This window comes from Myzus persicae, unplaced genomic scaffold (genome assembly GCF_001856785.1).
Source record: "Myzus persicae strain clone G006 unplaced genomic scaffold, MPER_G0061.0, whole genome shotgun sequence".
Taxonomy (NCBI): Eukaryota; Metazoa; Arthropoda; class Insecta; order Hemiptera; family Aphididae; genus Myzus; species Myzus persicae.
In genome coordinates, this window is record NW_019101267.1 from 416,078 (window position 1) to 433,908 (window position 17,831).

Consider the following 17,831-nt stretch of genomic DNA (forward strand, 5'->3'; position numbering starts at 1 on the left):
GTAAATAATATTGTTATTTTATAAATATGATGTAAATTTGAAATGCATTCATTTAATGTTTTGTTATTTTTAGTTTTTTGTTTCTAATCCCCCGAGAATTAATTAGGTTAAATTTAAATTTAAATTCATAATACCATAACAAAACAAAGTTCCTCTGTTTTTTTTCGTACACAATTCATAAAAATAGGGAGACCGGGGAAAATAATATATTCAACATTTAACTTTAAATGCGCTCTCATGAATAATTTTGAGTTAGAACCTTTTAGTTTTGAGCCTATGACTTATACTATGCCGGTTAATAACTAATACAATATTCGTAAAGTTTCTCTTATAAAGTTGAGGTTTGTACTGTTTAGTAGTCTAATTTTAGTGAAGTATACGTATATAGGTATATGATGCTGCAGTTTCCGCCTCATAGGAAATTATTTTATACAATAAAAATAAATTGCTTTATATTCCAAACTTAATATTTTAGCATATAATTAACGCGTGTAAGCTTATGGTTCGTATTATAATTTTTCTAGTTCCCCTAACAAAGAACTGCCAATCACGGAATATGGGACGAGTGCTATAAATATGTCAGATTTTCGTATAAAAAATATATTATTATTGGTTTGGTGTAATTATACGAATATAAATTGTACTATCTCAGAAAATCCATATTGACACGCCGTTTTTTATACGAACAATAATCAAACGGTTAGGTGGGTGCCCAGAAATCGTTGTAATGTATACCTCACTTGGTTTACCGGAGCGGTATAGTCTCGAACACGTACTCTTCCAAGGAAATTCGGGAAAACTTGAATGCGTGACGAGCCGATTGTAGAAGAGCTATGAAAGATTCAGTCGGCTGTCGAGTTCGCGCGGCGGCCGCTCGTGTACCTATTATGGTATACGCAGAAAGAATTTGTTTCGCCTCGTCTCGGCCGGCGGACCCCGCAGACGTTTATTTTGGAAAACGCGCGCGGTATAAATTATAACTGACAGGCGGACGATTATTTTGGTGGGGAAAATATCCAGGTGAAAAGGGCAGGCCGACTGGAAAACCAGCCGGAATAAAGCGCGAATTTCTATACATATATACACACGCGCACGTGCATATTATACGGTATATACATATTTATATAATACATCATACACGCACAGTATTATATGTACATTATATCATACTACCTCTATGTGCGTATAGGTATATGATATATTGTATAGGTAGATAATCACGCATACAACGTTACGATATCGATCTTTATTATATAGTGCTCTATACACATAATATGTATGTAATTTACATTTAATAATAACATAATATATTATACAATGCTCGTGTATCATACACGGCAACATGATAATCCCTTGCATGGACGTGTTCATTGTGCATCTTCAATGCAAACAATCGTCACACTAAGAACTCCAGTCGTAACGTATATAATAGTAACAGTAATAATAATAATAATAATAATAATAATAATAATAATAATATTTAATAATAATAATAATAAACCGCACTGCTGTACAGTGTATAGCAGGCGTGTGTGGAGTGCAGTATCTCGTTATTGAGCATAAAAGTCGCTATAATAATATAACATGTAACGTGCCTATATTGTATTAAATTTGAATTCAATGATAAATTGTATATACGAAAAAATTATTCCGCGCGAAGACGGTCTGCTAGCCTGTATTACTAAGTTTATTTTATGATATATTTATATTGTTATTGGGCATAGTAATTTATTTTATAACTTCCGCAGTAATACGGAAAGTTGAATTTATTTTTTCTGAAAATCTGTTCTGATGTTTAGGCGAACGTACCTATTTAAAAAAAAAAAATGTTATTCATATAAATATTTATTTCAATGGTTGCCACTTTGCCATTGGCCAAAAAATTATTATTATATTGAAATATATCATGTGTTTTTATAATCTAAACATGATATTCCGATTTTTTTCAAAATCGAGTCTTACGTTATGCACTCATATTAAAAAAATGTAGCGGAATAAAAAAAAAATGTTATTTCTGCTGTATTTGTAACATTGTATATTAACATTAAAGCTGATTTGAAAATTTGCTTTTTTTTTAAACGTTCTATTTCCATTGTAGAATTAAGTCAAAATGTTTTATTGCCTTTTTGGTCCAAAAAGTGCAATTTCCTACGTGTAAGGCATAATTGGACAATCAATTTTTTGATTCAATACTTGTACTTGTCTTGGTTCCCATCCGGTCTTGCCCGGGTTAAGGTTTTATTTATTTATTTTTTAAATTTATGTGCAATATTCATACCCCGCATTCATTGAATGTTTTTTGTGCCGTCGCATATCCGGTGTTTTTATTGTATGTAAAAAGTGTATGATCAAAAACCACTAAAATGAAATTAATAAAAAAATTGTCTAATTACATGTTATCTCTTTTATCAACTATTATGATTTGAATATCACTAAAATATTTATCTAGATAAGAAAATAAATAGGTAACTGTATTTTAAATTGTACTATAAAATATAATGTTATAATCTAAATTTATTTGTAATTAATATTTATCTAAATTAATCATATTATTTTAATATATCCATATATTTAACCTTGGGTATTGGAGCCTGATGGCAAAGAAATGTTCATCAATGACGTTTGTATCAATGTGTAAGTACTTCTAAGAGACTACAATATAGGTTTATTATAATAAACTAGCTGATCTCGTGCACTTTGTTGCCCGTTAAAAATGGCTACTCTATATGAGACTTGATGGTGATAATGCGAGCAGTATATTATGCCTACCTGCTGTGTATTATTGAAATAATATGTTTTATATTTATTTTGTTTGCGGACACGCCGATGAGAGGCTATAAGTGCAACTCAGCCACCTCGGTAGGCAATGTGCGAAAATTCAATTGTATGCATGCATATTCCTGATCTGCCCGATGAACCACTGAAGTCTGAAGGCAACCAATAAACCAAAAAAAAATAACCATTTCTACTAAATATATTTCTATTTCTCTTATAACCAATGGTAACCGTATGTAAACAAATATTTTCTTCGTAAATCTTAAAATTTCTGTTTGAGCAACTCTCCGGGTCGGACCTATCGGGTCCAATTGTAAATCTAAATCATCCAGGATTGTGTCTAGTTAGATTAGTAAAATAAAATAAAATAAACTAAAATTGTACTCTCGCAGTTTTTCTGGTAACGCCAACAGTGAAAAATGGAAAATGAAGTCGTAATAATCGAATAATCATATTTCATACAGATAAAACCTAAATTTTATCTCTGCTATCGACTATTGCGTTCTATGTAAAGATAATATTACGGCTATAAATAAAATCGAACGGAATAAAAACTATTCGAAAATTATCACTTTACATAATTTAAACTTTACTTAATATAGTGAAACATAATATTAATACCTAGTATTCAATACACGACATATTTCCCCATGTTGATCCTTTTTTTTGGTGTTGGCCGAGGGCCCCATTTAACGATAAATTATGTCATAGGGACAATTTTATAAGCTAAAGTTTGCTGTAGCTTTTTCAAATCAAAAAAAATATTCCGGGACTCAAAAAATAAATCATCAAAAAAAATGTAAAAAAAAAAGGTTTTTCCAAAATCGCCCAGCCGTTCTCAATTGATGAATTGTTATACATTTTTGGCTCCATTTTTATATACAATATAGATATATTTAAGAGTTTATATGTGAAGGTAGTTAGTAATGATAGTGAAATTAAATTGCCTAAGTGTATAATATACAGTGTATTTTGGATCGTTGTACTCATTATTTTTAAAATAATTATATAGATCGATAATACGTGGATTTTCAAAAAAAAAAAAAATTACATTTTCCATTATTTCATTTTTATTACAATTTCAAAATTTGTATGTACTTGTTATAGCACTTGGATGTGCTGAAACATTTTAAAAAGTAATAAATAAATAAAAATTTTTAACCACACAGTAGTACCAACAGAAAAATTAATTTAATTTTTTTAAATTTTAACAACTATATTTTTTAATGGGTACTAGTTATTACCATAATACAATTAATAATTGTTATTGATTATTAATTTTGAACGTTAAAACGTTTCCGTTTAGTCCTACAAACCTTTCATTGAACAATAATCGATGCATTTATTTTTTTACTACAACATTTTTTGTGACAAAAAATAATTGTAGCAATTTTTTTTCCATAACTGTTAGAGAAATATAACGAAAAAAAATGTCCCAAACCTACTCAGTGGCTGGTTCACGTTAAACGAAACGTATTCAACGAACGCTATATACTCATATATTATAATGATAATTGCATTAATTTATAATAATTATTTATGTTAATTGATTAAAGATAGGTACCATCACGTCATAAAATATAATGTAAACACTGCAATTTACAGAAAGCAATATCCGCGGGTCATAATAAACACAGTGAGCGTTGTGGGGTTTCTAGAGCTATAAATTTGGATTTACAATGTGGCAGATCACGCTGTTATTGTGGCTTGATTCGGTGCTTTCGGTATTCATTTAATAACGATGGTCATCTATGGACATGACTCATTTCCATCTGTGTAGTTGCACTGGTTTGAAACCTCATTCCGAAAATAAGTAAAAAAGTATTAATCTGATGGGAACATTTGCAGGGCCAACAAACGCACGTTGTATGATTTATGCGCACCTATACGTTTGCGAGTTACGAACTCTGTGAATAATTACAATAATAGTGAAGTGTAACAGGACCAAGGAGTGTTGGTGATTGTCGAGGACGATTTGAGGCGTGAGCGTAGAAGTACACTATAGTATAGCACGTATAACGGTGTGATGAGTTCGAGAATGAGTCGATCATTAAAATGTAATTACTCATAAGTAAGTTTAAGTATTTGGTTAGTAATAATGTGATTATGCTTTAACGTGCAGGTTCCAGGTTATATAATTAAGATAACCTGTGTCTATAGATAGCGACCGTACCATTCTAATACTCATATGCGCATCTTCTAGGACTCGTCAAATATAAAGGAAACTACTATACGTCAACAAACGGAAACTCGTGGAGACAAAGCACATACATTTTGCTTCCGTTCTACACCTCATCGCGGTGCGCCTAATTACCCGAATGGTACTTCCATGCTTAAGAGATCATCATTTGATTTTTTTTCTAGTTGTATCGACCCGAGCACAAGGAAAAATGTTGAAAAATATTCCAATTTCTGCCTTATTGTATAAACTTAACCTTTTAAATCTGTACATTATATTATGATTTTTTAGTTTTATCAGTCTTCCTGTAATTATGATTTATAGCAATGACTTTAAAATAATAATATGTAATTCATTACATTTTCAATGATTTACCTCATTGATTAGTAACAACGAACGAGTGAAAAGTTCATACAAATCGAATACTCCTAATTATTTTTAAATTATATTTTTTTCACTATCACTGAATCAGCTCGACCTAATACTAAAAAACACTGCAAGCATTCTAACACTAGACATATATTTAATGACAAAGCGTTGTCTACATTTTAGTTCAACCCCGATCAAAAGGACTGGTTTGTATTAATATTGATCAAATACTTTGATTTGGTACGACGACTGTTATGGTAAGTCTACACTCTAAAAATATACCTATACAATAGTTTTAAACCCTTGTGCAATCGAGTTGAATAGACGCGGAGATAAAGGAAGTTATATACCCAAGAGGATTTATATTTTCAGTTTATTTAAAGTATTTTCAAAGTTTATTAGGCACATTGTTTGAATATCTTCATGAGAGACAATAATATTGCCGTTGAATTCATAATTAATTGAAAAAGTGAATTTGCCTGGGGAACAAAACGTTTAATTACATACAATTAATTTGAATAATGCATTTTTGTAACGTAATTCACAGTAAGAATCAATTAAAAAAACTATTGAATAAATTAATTTTAGTTCTATGATTTTTTTAACTCTGTGTACAATATACAGGGTAAAACAATTAAATTATTATAATAACACATTTTTTAACAGTGGCCGGAAAAAACACTATTTTATAAATTTTTACGTACCTATTTATTTAAATGCATTACAGTGCATCATGTGTCCAACAACCGTTACCTCGCTGCCTGCTCTGAATACATTTAATTAGGTACATAAAAATGAATGAAAATTACAGTAGGTGCTCTTTATATTAAATATTTAACAAAAATGTCTTCTAACTATCTGCAGAATCAGATACCAGTTTTATTTCCGAAATCTAGTCCGCGACCAAACGTATGCTCTAGGTTTTTGACGATTTTCAAACAAATCGTACAAAAGCGTTTATCGACCGTGATCTCTCTAGTTTTCCACTGCACCATAGAACTGATGGCCGTTCACAACCGAATTTATGCTCCAGGTATTTTACGATTTCAGGAAAAATCGCCCAAGAACGATAGATAGAAATGACATCCGCCACCGTAGAAGTTACCGAAATCGAGATTTTGTCTCTTTGTCTTTGCCACCGGTTCTACCTGTGACGCGCAGCAGTCAAGTTCGACATGTAACATCGCATCAAAGTTTGGTGACGCAGAGTCTCAAAGAGGCTCGACGAAACCGTCGAACTGCGAGCCAGTTTGTTTCCAGGACACGGTAACCTTGGTTACGACCAGGAGACGAGGGAACGGACCCGACGGTAACCACGGTCAGTAACCTAGACGCCGCTCACTGTGGAGCCGGACGAAGAGATTCGTCGGTCGAATGTTTTGTTGGGGTGCTATTGACATAGACCGTAATTGTAAGTTCGTCAAGTTTAACCCACTCCCCATCCACTGTACCCTTACCCGCTGCATTGTTTTGTCCAGCTGAACGCCCGTCGTGTTCGCTGGACAATCCGTTTGACGTCGTTTTACTTCCGCCACTGACCTCTGTACGCGTTCGTCCCGAGTTCGTTTCGCACTTGAGTGACCGGATGGACGCCTGTTGTGTTCCGTCTATTAGAAAATGTTAAACCGGCACACAATAATATGGCTACACTGTCATAATCTTGTGTAGAACAACATGAATAAATGTTTTTGTTATGTGTTGTAATTGGTTTTTATTTGATAGGTATAATATAATTTTAAAGAAACAAATCGACGCGCTGGAGTAAAATCAATTTATGTGGCTTGTGAAAGTTGTGTCTATATTGTACAGGTTTATTTTTTTTTGTTTCTTTGCAACCAGTGTTAAAGTTTCACGTGAAAGTTGTATTGAATTCTCAAGCTTTGTAACCAAAGAACAAAAAAATGTTGTCAACATATTAAGGGGTACATCGAAAAAATCAAAAACACCGTGATATCACACAGGAAGTAACGATACATGTATATTTTGATACTATAAACTTAAAAACAAGATTTTGAAAAAAAATTCACACAAATTGCTTAGAACCTAAACTGCATTTGTTTCAATATTTTCATTTATTATTAATGTCTTAAATATCTAGTCTAAATTAATGTTAAATAAACAAATTATAATTGTATACTTATATTTAAAAAAAATATTATATCTGATATTTTTTTATTAGGTGATTTTATTAAGTTACCACGATTATTTATCTAAGATGGCTAAAAATAACTAAAAATAGAAAAATAAATTACTAATCGTAATGTATATCAGTTATAACTTATAAGATATCCATAGAAATGGAATCTAATCGTTTTTGTTCAGATTAGATGTTCATAGCCTGTAGATATGCAATGATTGAATTACAATTTAATACGTCTATTGGGTACAGTGACTTACACAATGGCGAGTTAAAAATTCGAAACCTACCATACAGCAGAATGGCTTCCCCGGCTTTTTAAATAATTTATTCTCAATTTTATTTAATGTTTATGACTATAAATACAATAAATACACATTCATAAAAATATGAAAATTATAGCTACAAATTAATTGTATATGGTTAACTATTTTGTAGCATATTACAAAATTATTCCGTTGTAGTAGACATGTAAACTTTTTTCGGAGACATTTATAAGTGAACAATTTATGAAACATTAATACTATATACATGTACGCGTATTATACATTTTCATTTTGTGGTGATTTAAAATTAAATTGTAACTTAAAACTTATTCCTTTGTTATGATTAAAATACAATGTGAATCACTGAATGGTAAAGTTATATTAACAGCACAAAATATAACCGTTGCCCAAGCTTCGTGTGTTGTGCCATGGGATTATTATCATATGGTAATTCTAGTTTTAAATTCTATTTTATGGAAAAATTTATACAGCTTATTTTTGATGCACGATTTCATTAGTTGAATTATTTTGTGTTTCTAAGGTTTTTTTCCACACACGAGCAAAAAAATACGTTTTGTAATAGGAATCAGTTTAATCGTTGTTCCTCATTTTAATATGACGGTCGATAAGGCGTGAGAAAAACATGTGTTATTCACTAAGGCGGTTGACCATTAATATGTTTAAGCAGCCTTTTGTGACTTTCATTAGCAAAGACTTTAATGCTTATAGAGTGGGTGGGCAATAGGCATTGATAAATATAATAAATTAATAAATATAGTATTATATCCGTATCTTAACTTTATATTTAATAAATAACTATAGCAAGTGCATTCACAAAGTTTCTGCTTAAAGTTTGATAATTCCTTCCACTTTTATTCGAGAATATTATCACATTTTAATTTAATCTGGAAGTGGAATAGAGCATTAGAGGTTTTACTGTAAATTAAAAAAAAATTGTGTATTACTTTACTTATGTTTTTCAAAGTGAACGAAATATAATATTATCTCTTGATTATTATTAATAATTATAGTACCTATCATATTTATCTTGATTTAATATCTACAGACATTGTATTTCGTTGCTATGTGGCACCGTCGTAACAAAATAACATATAATATTTATTCATCTTAGACTTTTTGCACTTATTTTTTTTTATTCGAACTTAGACGTTTGATAACTAAATTAATAAAATATAGAACAAATTCATTCAAACATGTGTCACGTTTGTCTTAAAATGTTTTAATGTTCAACGCGCTCATATTGCGAGAAATTAGAAGGATAAGTGTGCATTTCACATAATATAAAGTATAATAACGTAGGTATGCACTATAATTTGTTCGGCATAATTTGCTACTTTTGCCATCGATTTACTCTCAGAGCGAGTTTTTTTTTAAACGTTAAGTTTATGGTGACTTATAATATATGACGAATACACTTTATTGTACGTGCGCTTGTATATAAATAATAATAGTGACGTTTTCATATTTCTCCAAAAACACTTAACACGTCATGTAATTAAATGTTCCTTTAAGGTATGATTTAATGTACAGTATAGTAATAATTGATAGCTTTGTGCATTTGAGTCATAAAGACTTTGAACATTTACGATTTCTTTTTTCTGTATACTATAGAGGTTAATGGAACTATAAAAACTTTTAGAGACTGATCGTTTTTTTATTTTATTTTTGTGAGCCAATATGACAAAAAGTTGTTTTCCAACACATTAAAAATTTGAACGAGAAATCCTTAAAACTTTGTGGGCTTGCAAAACTGTATTACATATTGCCGATTTTGTATACCTTTCAAAACGAATATACGCCACAAATTCATTTGTAGTATAATATAGGTACCCACATAATATACCGGGTGATTTATTTAACGTAGGGCACTCATTAAGTATTCAAAAAATATTAATGTTTATCAAAATATTACAATGTATTTTTTAAAACTTTTGATTTTTAACTTCTAGAAATCTGTATTATCTGTATTAACTGCCAAGCTATTATAGTTTTTTACTAAAAGCTAATAAAAAAAAAAAACTTCTAGAAACTATGTAAACATTAGACAAAAAACATTTCTACGTTTTTAAATAATGATTGTTCAGTGATAAAATAACTACCCGGTATACAATTATTATTTTGTATTATTATTGTCAATGGATTTATGTGGTTTATTCGTTTGACAAGAAAAACACTCCATCATCATCGGGTAGATTGGAAAATATGTTTCACAGAAATGATGCTCATTTGCAGGGAAAATAGAAGACTTTTGGAGAGCAAACTAATAACTAAAATCGATGTTCCATATATAAATATGCATACTATATAAACGTGTACGTATATTTAATAATACTTTGTATGTAGCGCCACTTCTCTACTATCTATGTTATACAAGTACTTAGATAAACATAATTTTAAAAGTGACATTTATTATAGTCCGATGACATTATCCACCGTTGTTTGTTGATAATAATTTTAATAAATTGTTATAAACTGTACAATTACATTAGTACGTTTTGTTTCTAGTTTGAAATTATTATGCAAAAAGGTTTTTGCTGAGAACTAAGAAGTTTGAAAAATTAAAACACATTTCACGTTATTTATTGATAAAAATAATTTTAATTTAAGAAAGGTACATATTTTTGAGCAATATATTATTATATCAGTGGTCCTATGATTCATGGCCTGGCCACTTTTTGTTGGGTTTGACTGTGGTGTCAATATGGTCTCCGAATTTATGTAGCTGTTGTGTTAGGCCAGCACACACACTAAATCAGTGCAGTGTAAAACTGTCTTCAAGATTTAGTAACTATAACTCTCTTAAACGCATGGGAAACACCTAAAAGTGAGTCTCCGCTGGTTCTAGCTTTGCCATTTTTTGTACGTAATATAAAATCACACGGATGATAATATTGAGAATCGAATATCTAAATATAGTGTTTTAATTTATCCATGGAAATTGCCAATGAAGACGCGAAGAACTGTGATGCAACGGCAATATTATAATCGTGGGGTACGTACCGATGTCTTGATAATATTTAAAAATAAAACAAATAAAATATAATATTACGTTTATTTATTGCGCAATCAGCAGAAGCTGGTATTTTTTTTTTGTTTTTGTCGATTCGCGTTTCGATTTTTCGATTTCAAAATAGTTTTGGTAATGTGTGGCAGTTGAAGATTTGTATGTGGCCTTCATCAGAACGTATTATGATATGAGTTTTTTGGACGGCTAGCGGACAGGTGATGATTACCTCTCTGAGTCCTTCCCGGACGGAGTCGTTGACACTGTCGTCGTCATAATTGAGTCATTTTCGATTTTGTGTGACGGCGGCGATGGCTGTGAAACGACTAGACCGCCCGAGGACACAAAATAGCCAGTATAACTGACGCAGGGCGCTCGAACCGTCCCGAAACTATTTTGACAACGCGATGGGAACTGGGAGTTAGTAACCCAACTGCTGTGTCAGGAGTTATAACCGGATTCACACCTACTTCGTATGTCGTGTCAGGGCGCGGGCGTGGTGGTTATATTACGGTTATGACTGGTAACCAATATTATGGTTTAGAAGTTGAGGTGTAGCCAATTATTGCAGGTATATTCGGTTGCAACTAGGTTATTACACGATGCCAAAAAAGAAACGTCCAATCGTAATGCATTACATGTATTTCATATAAAAATATGCAATATGAATAAATATTTATCTGGGTGGCTACCATTGGCTACAAACTATAGTTATACTGTAACTGGCTGTCCCGTCCGGCGTCACCCAGGGAAAGATGTTTTAAGTTTATGTGCAGAAATCATACGTCGGCATTCATTGAATGCTTTTTGCGCTGTTATATATCCGATGTTTTTGTTGTACTTAATGTATGTATAAACTGTAAAATAAAAAGCCGGGCTTGAGTGTGTCGCAAGAAAGAAATCAACAAAAAAATTGTCTAATTAACAATATGGTATCAACCATTGCGATTTTAATATCAGTAAAATATTTATCTAGATAAGGAAATAAATATATTTTTTTAAAATTTTATCATAAAATAAATATAATCTAAATTTATTTGTAATTATTATTCATATTATATAAACAATGACACTGGAAAACACATATTAAAGAAATTATGAATACACGTTTTAGATGTTCTATTTAAGTTGTTTAATAAAATATAAGATAACAAAGATTATACTGATTTATACGACAGTTAAATAAATAAGAAATATCTGTTTATGTCTAATATTTTAATCTATAACATTTGGTGACGAATTTTTTTTGATACTAAAAAATCGATTTTTATTAATTACCAATGGAAATCATCGATTAATTGTCTTTTACTTTATACCGATGAAAAAAACCTATTGTTTTTAGTCAAATGTATAGCTGTGCACATGTACAAAAGTCTTAAGAACTTCAAAGTTTGTTTATTAGAAAAGTGACTGCCTTTAGCACTAAGTTCGAATTACATACTCATCACTCATGTGTCAATATTGAGCAGGTGGGTCGGAGTGTAAATTTAATTTACAAGTACAAGAACTTTGCGTTATGAGTTACAATTTATACTTTCAAATCGTTTTAAGCAAATATTAACCAATATTCAGAAACAAATAAGTATCAAAAATGTATACAAATCACAACTGTTCTATTAAATTTTAGTTTAAAAATAATTTTTTAATTATTATAAAATAGAATATAGTAGACGAATAATATTATCATCACATTTTGTATATAAATAATGAATACATATTTTCTTAATAAATATTTAAAATTTCTTAAAATTTAGTATCATATATTATATATTTTATGGAGTCGTAAACATAAGTAGATATTTTATTTATATAAATACTAATTCTATCAATCTATATTTGTTCTTATGCAGTATAACGATTAATCTTCTACTTTACTGCTCCAAAAGATAACAGACAAAAATATCATACTAACACATCATAAGTGTTCATCACTCTGTTCAAAATAACTTAAAAAAGTGATCACTTTTTCAAACAATTTCAAAACTGGTATCTTGGTTACTAATTATCCTAATTAAATTTGTATTTAAATAAAAACAATTTATAAATAAGAATGGGCTGATAATAAACTGCATATTTTGTTCTAAGCTAAATATTTGTTAAATAGTCTCAGCTGAACAGTAGTGACGCTGGGCGTCCCCTTTATCCATGCCATTCAGTTTAAGTTAGTTCAAATTGAAAATGTACTTAATGTTTTAAATTTTAAATGTTGTAAATTATGTATTTATTTATTTTCAATTAAATATAATGAATAGATCAACAACAACGACAAAAATGTAATGCTTAGTGTCCTAGTCTTTAAGGATACTTCGAATAACTATAGCTATAACATTAAAATATATATTTATATTATATTATGAATGTTAATAGTTTAGTGAAAATCCATCAAAATATTGGATAATACCCCTTTCCGTCCCCAACGGTACGCACTTGTGAGTCAAGGAAATATATGGGTTGTGCAACTGAAATGTTCGTGGCTCTTGAAAGAAAATTACTTCCTATAGTATAATTATATATTAAGACATTTGAGTCATTATTAAAAAAATATGTTGTTACGCTTTTCTTCAATTTAAAACGTATTTTTAATTTTAAAGGATATGTAAACACTAGGTAATGTTTGAAAAAATTGTTAAAGTTAAAATGTATTAGTTTTTAATATTGATGGTATCTTATGATTGTTTGCTATCTTTACTGTTTGATTTAGGTACAATTAATATTAATAACAACTTAGCAAAACTTAAGGATCTCACAATTTACTAATTTTATTGGGCCCTGAAGTTTGTATTTGTCATGAAAATGTATTCTAAGGAGGATACATCAAATTATCAAAACTAGTAATTTCTCAGATTATTTCAAAAGTAGAATAAATAAATTAGCTTAATGAAAATGTGTTCCCCTAACAGTTTGTTTTATGAAGATTTATAGATGTTCGGGTGAATTGCTCGTGTAAAATATGAAACATGTCAGAAGGTTGAATTTTGGTTTAAAAATTACATTTTATAATTTATGACTGTTGCCGAGTAATTATTTAAACACAGTTTTAGTGATTATATATAAGGCTAATGAGTAATTTACTGATCAACTAGCTAACTCGAGATTATTAATAAGGTTCTCTGTTGATTTCGTGTAATTGTGAAGCTTAAATTTATTGTTATAAAATTAATAATAATTCATAACAATATGTATTGTGAATTTATGACGTACCTACCGATCAATTTTGTATGAAACAATAATTCACAAAATTACTGAACATCGTGTAGAAAAAAAAAAAATAAAAAAATTCCTTTGGTAAAGTAATATACTATTGTAGGCTATTTGAGAAAAGGTTTTGACGTAAAGTCTGTTCAGCTAGCAAACTGTAAATAAATTATTATTTATTTAGATACCTATGTTCTATTCAAAATATTATTTATGACGATTTTAATGTTTCTAGCCTGGCTTACACGAGCTGAAGTGGATGCTAAAGTATTTTTGAAAAATTGTGTGGCTATAGTGCTATTGTTTTCCCCAGGAGAATTTTAAACGGTGGTTAGACAACTTACAATACACAGAGAATTATTGTATTTCAGATAGAATATATGCGTACTATTACTAGGTCATCTCTAAAAAGGTCTCATGTAGAGAATTTTTTCATGACTGTTTATGTATGCATGATGCACGGATCGTGCTCAATAACACTGCTAATATATATTCTCTCCTTTTTTGTGGCTCATTTTTATTTAATTTTTGATAATATTGTATTTTTGTTTAACTGTGTTAGAACCTAAATATTTTATATTGTTTTCCTGAAAATAATCCGTTTCATTTTACATATTTTTGTTGGTGTCTTTTATTATTTGTGCTAAAGTGGTAGTACAACTATTATTTACTAATGAGTTCTTATTATGACTTATGACCACGATTTAATGATTAGGTACACTTTTTATGGTATAGTTATTAAGGCTAACACGGGGCTCAATTATGTTATTACAGTTAAAAATGAGGGTTGGTCGAATAATGTACCGTTTTAAAATGAAATTTAATACTGAAACTTATGAATACTGGTTAGGTTAGGTGGTTATTGCAGTGGTTATGCCGTGACATTTTCCAGTTAATAATTGTAATAGTCTGACAATAATCACAGGTCAACGAACAATATCTACATTGCATAATGTACCTATACTGTTCAGTAGAGAGTGAATACTTTTTTTTAAATACTTCTATTATATTTTCACACAGTTTTTGTTAGATTGACATTGTGCCAAATGACTCTTACTTAAATAAATGAACGATTAGAACATACAATATTTCTAAACTAAAATTGTGATAACTTAAAGCTTTCATTCTTCCTTTATTAATAGTCACTAAAGTCGTATGATACTAAATCTATACATATAGTCTATTATCATACTATATTGTTTTATTTAGAATCTATAACGAAATACATTTTGACACGAAAAGACTATTGTTGCACGCATCACGAATGTTGTAAGGTACGCAGGTATAATACGTACAATGTTTTCGTTGAAACACGCAAAACGGCGAAAGAAAAAAAAGTTTTGAACGTTTTAATGAACAATAAAAGAACAATAAAACTGTATAACAAGTCTAATGAAACGTAGTACAGCATGTATAATATACAGGTATACATTTTTCAATATCGTGATAAAATATAAGAATAGCATATCTTGCATATTATTATTCATTTATAAATGGTTATGAATGTAGCATTATTCATTACGTTCGTTTCAAACATGGCACGTAACGCATTTTAATTTGAAATCATTTTCGTCCGTCGACACTTTAGAGTTTCTTATTACGTTGATATGATACGAAACATTATTATACCAACATTTTTGATGGATTTAAGTCGTAGTGGTTTTTGTACGTAGGTACTAGGCATGCAATTAACGTGGTTTGAACTAGATTGCCGTATAATCAACAGCGAAGTAGGTACATCATGATTAATATTTATCAAATAACCACAGTCTGAAATTTTTTCAAATAGTTCATTAGTTCTTATTTATTTGAGAAAACAATATATAATAAGTAATGAGCCCATTGGAATCAATAAATACAATCGGGTAAAATAAGTATCTACTTAGAAATTCGTAGAAAACATACAATTTATTTATTTTTTGTTTGTACCGTTTCCTGAGTTCCTGACTAATTTCCGTGGTAAAATAAACACAAAGAAACAATATATTGTTATTTATGGTATTCTGCGTCTGGTGTGCGATGAACAATGAATAAGAAAAAAGTAAATAAAAGGTTCAACATTCATAAATAATTTGAAACGGTCGAAATCTCTGGAGAACTGTTTAGGTGTATTATAGATGGGTATATTGGATTACATTTGGTTGGAATCTCTTCTAAAATTTTCAACGGCTTGAATTATTCTTCATTAGATTAGACATTTATATCGAAAGGTGGACGATATTATTTTGTACATGATACGCAATTATCTTGAATTGAGTATGAAATATTATATTTAAAAAAAAGTCTATTTGTATAGATATCATATATTATTAATAATACAATTATAATGAACAGTCGGAGTGGCAGATGTATTTTTATAAATTTTTAATCCATTTAGTACACCTATATTTAAATTAGCTCACACATCTAAATCTACTATAGTTGTAAAACAATATTTTATCAACATTTCTATGAAATTATGTGTATCAACTGACTTTTATTGTAACACACGTGACAGTATACTTTCTTGAAAATGAACAAATCCACAATTATTTGTAAACGTCAAAATTAAATAACATCATTTAGAAAATGAAAATGTTGCTAAAATCACTGGTTCATTATTTATTTTTATGTCGTAGCCCGTAGGTAACAAAAATCAAGTGACTATAATAATAGGTAAATATGAGTAAAATTCTTGACATTAGTAGTTTACGTGTACTAATTAACTTGTAACAATTCAATCCTATGAAACAAAACAAAATAATATATCAATTCATTTATTTAATTTATGATTTATTAAGAACTAGCTGATCGTGTTCACTTTGTTGTTCGTTAAAAATACCACCACGTATGCGATGAAAACATTGAGTTAAATTTGTTACTTAATACCTACCCGTTGTTGTGATAATCAAAACTTAAAAAAAAGAATTAAGTTGAACTTTGATTTTTATTTGATATTTAACATATTAATCATAACTAGGGCTGGGATTTTAATGCCCCAAAAATGTTATTTTTTATTTAAAAACCATGTTGGTGTAAAAATCTTAAAATCTTAAAATAAAATTTCAAATTCATACACTTGGGTTCCAAAAACTCAAAAAATGCTCCAAAAACTCTAAAATGCTCTAAAAAATTAAGAAAATGCCAAAAATGCAAAAAAATGCAAAATAAACTCTCTTATTCTCATTCAAATGTACATAAAACAAATTTGTGACAAGACGAGCATTGTACAGTAAGCTTTGAAAAACAATGAAAAGTGCATCGAAATCCCAGCCCTAATCATAACATTGCACATTTATTTGTCTGAGTACAAGTATTTATCAAGACTAGGTTTATTTTTGTAAAGATTACGCCTATTACGTTAACTTAAAGATCATGTAATAAGTAACTTTTTTTACATAAATAGCGTAATTAGGCTTTGATATAAAAGCTAGGAGTTAGGACCCTATGTGTACCGTGTCCTTGACTTTTTTTAAAATCTCTTAATGACCGATGTCTTTGTAGGACATTGTTTCAGATAATATCGAACCATTGAAATATATTGAAATAAATCTTTTGCGTTAATTAATGTAAATTATTTACTCTACTTATCTTAATCTCCATCAATAATTTTAAACACAATAATTTTGACGGTTTTTACCAAACATAAAAAAAATCGAAATTTTCATTCAATTATAATAACTATTTCATTTTTTGTTACCATTAGCAACCCTTTAATAAATAAAAGTAACGTTTTCTTAAAAACTATTTTTTTTTCATTTTTATTAATTACCCCCAAATCAACATAATATGCCATTAGGTGGTTATTTTTAGTAGGATTTTTTTACCTATATGTTAGGCTACGGTTGGTTTGGATTTTGGAACAAGTGTATGTTTGTCACTAAGAACCCATCCCCATCCCCATCC